Raw genomic sequence first — 7,500 nt, 5'->3', positions numbered from 1 at the left:
AACAGGAAATCAGAGTATCTGGAGATGTGCAGAACGTATGCTCAATAACAGTAGTAGGCACCGTCCTTAAGCACTTTGAAAATCTAACAAGAGTACCCAACGACACAATTTTCAGAATAGACCATTTTACAGTTGTGTTCTTAGTTACCTGGCCTATGAATGAAAGTGACGCTGGAGTTGATCATGACCTTGTTTTGGTAGAAATCTCACTGCCTTTCTTATGTAAATTCTTACTAATTAGCATGACAACAAGTCATTAATATAAGAAAAGGAGGCAGGTGTGTGTCATAACCAACACCAGTCACACTTTCATTTAAATGCGGCGTAACTAAGCACACAACTGTAAAGAGGTCTATTGACCTGTTACTAATTAAAACGCTTGCTTAGTAGCTGAGAAGACGGTTTTGATTAATATTTAACTTCCGTGGGAAAAAAATTATGGTTGAGTGATATTAAATTGGACTGAGTGATTATATCAATATGAGGCAATACTTATGGCTCTACTCTCAGACCTTTAATAATTCTGTAAAAGAGAGCAATACGTACTGTAACTTTGTTGGAACGAGATGAACACTCTGAGCCTCTTTTTTAAGGAATTAGAGATTCTTAAATTAACTGATCTTGTGATCACCCTTTACAATGTATTCCTCATGTATCACTATCACTACAATCTTCTTCCATCTTCCCTTGAATTTTTCTTTTTCAAACAGTAGCATCCATACACTCATTATTATATCAATACCATCAAAACAACTATGGTAAATTCAACTTTTGCTTTGCAGCTGTAAACGTTTGGAATCACCTTGATGAAAATATTATAATATACTACAATCCTAGACAAAACTGTTGGCAAGGTTAGCACTTTTGAAGTATTCATTGCTTGTCTCCCCTCCCCCTCCTTCAATGTTGTGCAAAACTGAATGGTTTCAGTGGGAAATTGTTGAGTTACCTTCCAACATTGAATAGGGGGGAGGGGGGCTATGTAAGAGAAAGTAAGACTATTTCTTTTGAGGTTTAACAGAAGCGGGTTGAAATACAGCTCTGGTGTGGTTCATTTACATAACCTTCCCAACTACTTTTCTCTATGATTGTAGTCCCCCTTAAAACATTTAAACATCTTATAGTCTTATTTCTTATGAGATTTTAACTGGCATATATTTATTCATTGATTGATTGATTTATTTATTCCTTTATTTGTTTATTTATTTATTCATTCTTTTCGTCTTCTTTCTTTGACTAATCAACTGCTTTGCTCTTACATTAGCTTTAGTGCCAACCTACCTTCTACAATTAAACAATTACTTACTTTTACTCAACTCAAAGCTTTTTAGTTATTCTGAGTAAATGTTACCTTTTTTTTGTTGTATTAATTAATAGATTATGTTTTAAATTAAGTTTAACATTTATTTGGTAATAAAGCTGGTGTTGTTGTTGTTGCTTGTTGTTGTTGCTACTTAATTTATTGCAAATTGATACTTGATAGAGGTTTTTGCAGTGTATGCAGGTTGAAACAAGTATGAACTTATAATATAAATATTTAATATGCTTGCTATGATTTTAGAGCACCAATAAGGAAACAGAAGCTGGTAGCTTTCTTTTGTAGAAAATAATCTTTGTAGGTTTAAGGCAGAGGGAGATATCCATAGTAGATGATGTATGTTAAGAATGGAGAATATGAAATTATATCAATTAGCTTAAATTTAAGGTATAGCAGGGTAGATAGAATCTTTACTCTGAAAGACTTTCTTTAGAGATTTGTGATGACTTGTATGATATTCCAAGGACCTTTGTTAATTTCCTTTCCATGAGCAACAGGAGTGCTATTTATATAAATATTTATTTCTGTGGGCTTAATCTCTCTAAGTCGTAGATGGAATTTAGACTACAGTATCAGGGTAGATTACTGACAAGGTAATTCGCACAATTGAATTTCAAAGCTTCCCTTGCCGTTTGAATATAAAAAAATGGAGATGTACCAATTGCTTGGAATCCTTCCCTAAGAACTGAAACTAATAAAATTGTTATTATTGTTGAAATGGCCTCCCTAATTCCGAGAAATTGCACATATTCAACAATCGATCCTTTTCTGATCGCACACTAACACAAGTGATTCTAGACAGTCTTCATATTAATCGAGGGATTATGGGTTACGTGTAGTTTTTATAGTAGAGTAGGAGCTACGCTATTGGTGGTAACATGGCAACGTGAAAAATAGGAATATATTAGTTAAATGAAAAGCGTTCGTTAATACCGTGAGGATTAAGGGTGCCGATTTGAAAGATGAATTTTTGTTCCAGATTCTTGCGGCTTTCCGTCGTACCTAGATGTAGGGAAAGGCCGCAGATAGCCATGTGTTTTTGGAGTGGTTAGGCAGATTGAAATGGCGAGCGACTGGCTTGGATGCATCCTTGTCATTCTTCTCAACATCGCGAAGGTGTTCGCGGAATCGGTCACCTAGTCGTCTACCTGTCTCACCAATGTATAATTTATTGCATAACGTGCAGGTTATGCAATAAATGACATTTGTGGAGGTACATGTGAAACGATCGGTGATCTTAACAGATCGCTTAGGTCCCGATATCTTGCTAGTGTTAACAATGAAAAGACAAGTTTTGCATCGTGAGCGCGCGCATTTGAAAGTGCCGGGTTGCTCGTTAGTTTTGAGCGCGCTTCTAACTAAAAAGTTGCCTACGTTTTAAATATACCTGGGAAATTTCGGAAACTTCATTGGCTTTTCTAGATATCAACGTTTCTATTAGAGGCAACGTGCTATGTACTAGTGTGCACTACAAACCTACTGATTCACACAGTTATTTGTTGTATTCATCGTCACATCCATCACATGTCAAGAACTCCATCCCTTATTCTCAATTTCTTAGACTTTGACGTCTATGTAGTGATGACTCCGATTTTTCCAGCAAATCAGAGGAGATGTGCCAGTTCTTCGAAAAACGTGGCTATCCTGTCTCTGTGGTCAAAGCGGGCCATCATCGCGCCCAACAATTTGATCGACAGTCATCGCTACAAACGTCACAAAAAGATAAGAATGACAGAATTCCATTCACCCTCACTTTCCATCCTCATAATCACGCAGTCAAAAGCATCATTCTTAGTAATTGTAAATTACTCCAAAATGATCCCGAGACTGGTAGAATCTTTTCGCAACCGCCACGTATTGCATTCAAACGCGACAAAAACGTAGGCAACTTTTTAGTTAGAAGCGCGCTCAAAAACGAGCAACCGGGCACTTTCAAATGCGCGCGCTCACGATGCAAAACTTGTCTTTTCATTGTTAACACTAGCAAGATATCGGGACCTAAGCGATCTGTTAAGATCACCGATCGTTTCACATGTACCTCCACAAATGTCATTTATTGCATAACCTGCACGTTATGCAATAAATTATACATTGGTGAGACAGGTAGACGACTAGGTGACCGATTCCGCGAACACCTTCGCGATGTTGAGAAGAATGACAAGGATGCATCCAAGCCAGTCGCTCGCCATTTCAATCTGCCTAACCACTCCAAAAAAACACATGGCTATCTGCGGCCTTTCCCTACATCTAGGTACGACGGAAAGCCGCAAGAATCTGGAACAAAAATTCATACTTTCAAATCGGCACCCTTAATCCTCACGGTATTAACGAACGCTTTTCATTGTAACTAATATATTTCCTATTTTTCACGTTGCCATGTTACCACCAATAGCGTCAGCTCCTACTCTACTATAAAACTACACGTAACCCATAATCCCTCGATTCGCTCTGACGAAGGGCTAACGCTCGAAACGTCATCTTTAGAATCTCTGTACGGTGGCCAATTTACATTATCAACTCCGTTGATAAAACCAAATTTTTGTATACTACTCCCCACCGACGCAGCACCACAGTTTCTTTAGGAATACTACCCATATCATCATGCTCATTAGTCTTCTAAAAAAAAAAAAAAAAAAAAAACAAAAAAAACACAAAAAAAAAACAAGAATATTACTTCTAGGTTTATCATTAATCACACCCTAGCTGTTTATTATATCACTTCCTTATGGCTCATGTCTTCTTATAGGTTCGTTAGGCTCTATGTAAATGCCAGCTAATCCTCTGAATGTTATGGTTGTATTTTTTATTTTCTTTACGCCTGTCTTTGCCTATTAATCTAATCCACTAAATTGCTAAATGTGATTCGTAAGTTACCAAGCCTCTCTTCCTCGCATCTAGGTCTGCATAATACGCGGGCTGTGTATTTTTCTCAAATTTGTTAAATTTAAACATTGAAATACAATGATATGTTATTATATATTTCTTGAAAATTTGATGGGCAGTATCTATAATAAAGACGTTGCCTGGGGTGTGGCGATTGGATATCAACACCTGCCTCTATGTATAATAGAAATGGTGTCCAAGGCAACTTATTGTTTCGCCTTTTCAAAAACGCGTCGCGGAGCGACATCATCGTTACTCGAGAAGGTGTCTTGAAGAGAAGATGAGCCGATATCATTAAACTTTTCGTATATGGAGGAGCGTGGTTTGTTAGCCTGGACAACTAAACACACTCGTAGATTCCATACGCCACTTGCATCCGGGACCCGAGTGTCGTATTTTCCGTATGTCACCTTTGTGAGTGTCGAAATCGTTCAATGTACGGTCACGATTCCCCCGCCTTTTTTTTACAAAGCCCATCCGTCTTTGTAAAACTTGACTACTTTGAAACACAATACAAACGGAACAATATTCAATAATTCAGTCTCCATATAAATAAAAAGAACATTGACACGTTGGCTCGAAGATATGAATTTGTATGTTCTCGCCACCGTGTTATATCCTCATTATATATTGGTTAAATGGGAATTTTGCACATTGGTTTTTTCCTCAGTCTTAAATGGCACTGTCTTTTTACTTACCTGTGAGCGTCACACCCAATAAAGTGAAACAGTGGGGTTGCTTCGCGTCGCTTATTAATACAATGTATATCATCGGGTTTTGTTGGTCCTTTTTTTTTTCGGGTATATTTTGATTTGTTGCACTGATTGGTGACGTGTAATTCACGACCTCGAATGACCCGCATTAAAACAGAAACTTACCAAGATTAGAAGCACCCGGGACCGGTTAATCGAAGCCTGGTTTAGCAGCTACTTCGTTGGTTCAGTAACTGTTTCAAATGAAGGAGCAGAAGTGTATCTCAGTTGTGAAATTAGCTTCAAAAATGTGCGTGTAAACGCGTGTCCGATCGTTATTCAAATAAGTGCGCTTTTCTGTGCACGGAGGAAATTTGCATACAATAGCTACGTTTTGCTAAAAAGGGGGTACGGGTGATTATTCTCCACGACATTGATCTTTTCTCATGTAAATGGTCTACACTAAAATGATTTTGAACGACTAATGCTCTTGAACAACTTTAACAACATATTCTTGGACAAAAGGCATTTAATTCAAAACCAGCCTAATCTCAGAGAGATATTCACGGAACTCTCTTTACAGAAAAGGAAACTCTGTCTTAAAACATATGATTATCAAAGCAAAACTGCGAAGGCTACTAGAACACACCATAGACACACAGAGGATCCGCGTCTGTTGAATTTAACGTGACAAAAGGTAGAATTTTCTTGTTCGCGATTGTTCGATGTCAAAATATCGTCACGTATTTGGTCGTGGGAAAACTGGGTTCGATTGTAAAAAACATTCTTTTGTTGATTAATTATCTTCGGAAAATGCGTGGTTAGCCACCATTTTCTTTTTGGATTTCAATAACACGGTGTTACGATTCCTGCTTTTCCCGCACATTTAGTAAACCGTGTGCAAAAATATCGTTGGAATTAGTAGGCCACCGTCCTCAACAGAAAATAAATGACTCAAAGAGAGGATTAACTTTGTTATTTTTTAAATCGTGTGGGGGGGGTGGTGCTGTGACTACGTCATATTACTACAATCCTGGACAAAAGTGTTGGGAAGCTAGCGTCACTTTTGAGATTCCTCCCCTCCCCCTATCAATGTTGTATTTCCACCCACGAACAAATGAGTGACTTTTCGTTGAACGTAGAATATAGGGGGGATGCACAAGACCATGCTCTTTCCCTAATAGTACAGCCAATAGTTAGAATAATCGAATTAGTTTTTTTTTTTTATGAGTGAGAGTTGATGCGTGCAACCTTCCCACAAGTGTTTGGCAGTGGGTGTAGTCACTTTCCTCTTCTTTCTTCGTTGCAAATCAAATCGTTCCGCAAAATATTGTATGAACAAAAATTCTGATTTGCCGGATCGGGAAAGTCGTAGGGTTGTGTTTACTTGCCCACTGATATATTTTTTCGCTTGGCCCCGGGCTATCGGGGAAGCGTTAGTGTCGAACAGTGATTATTCCAAGAAAGTGGTTTAATTTAATAAAAGAAAATTAAGGAATTATTCATCTGAACAAATCGTTTGGATTTTTATTATCTGTGGTCAACCGAGACCTCGGAACATTACCTTTAAATTGTCCGGAATTACAGCCTTGCCGAGAGTTAGATCAACATAATGTAATGAGTAATTTTCTATTTTTCCCGAGAAAACAAATGTTAAAAGTACTTTTGAAATCATCTTTTAATCTGTTTTGCCTCAAAGGCAATGATCACTACTTACACAAACGGTACAATTCTGAACTGATCCCTGATAGAAGCGGTTTTCAATTAAGATGTCGAAAGTAATTAGCGAATTGCTTTGCTTTTGCATGCTACTTCCCTCGGTGATTGGTCAAAAGTTTCTCGCTCCACTTTTTCATTTCAATCATAATTAGAACCAAAGCCGAGCATGGCTCGCGCGTGCAGATTTTCCCGATGCTTTGTGTCGGCTACGTGTAATTACTTCGAGTTTTTGATGGTTTTCCTTGGTTGTCTCCGTCCCTTTTGATTGGCCAAAGAAATTAGTGTGGTTTTGGTTTTAACGACACTCGATTGAAACTCGCTTTAACTTTGATTGATAATCATATCAATCAATGTAACTGGAACAAGAGGTGACGACTGTGCTAATTGTGGCCTACGTCGACCAAACACTTTACTGATTTATAAGTCAAAAAAGTCACCAAGTAGTAAGGCCACAGAAAGTCACAAAGCTTACAATCTGACCACAAATGTTACAACCCGCCTTGATTTCGGGCGGACAGTCACTATAACGTGGGCTGACCAAAAGATACACAGATGTTGAAAAGCTGACAAATATGTACTAGTGCTTTCGCAATTGCAATAAAAGAGCAGTCCCATCAGAGATTTTCGCCATTAAGAAGAAAAAATACGTTGCGCGTATCTTTCTTTTTTTAGAAAGTAACCATGCAGCAAAAAGACTCACGTTTACGTCAATTACCTCGTTTTTGCACAATGTCCTTCCATGGTTTTTATATTTTTGTGTTCCTTTGGAACAATAACTTTAATCTAGTGTGTGTCTTGCTAACCAGTGCGTGCAGAGCCGAAGAACGCGTGGCGTTCTAAAAACTGAAAGCTACGCGCAAAGATTGACTCGTAGGGCTTGTATGCGAG

The sequence above is a fragment of the Montipora capricornis genome, unplaced genomic scaffold (assembly GCF_036669925.1).
Source record: "Montipora capricornis isolate CH-2021 unplaced genomic scaffold, ASM3666992v2 scaffold_502, whole genome shotgun sequence".
Taxonomy (NCBI): domain Eukaryota; kingdom Metazoa; phylum Cnidaria; class Anthozoa; order Scleractinia; family Acroporidae; genus Montipora; species Montipora capricornis.
The sequence above is the reverse complement of the archived record's forward strand: the minus strand, read 5'-3'. Positions refer to the sequence as shown.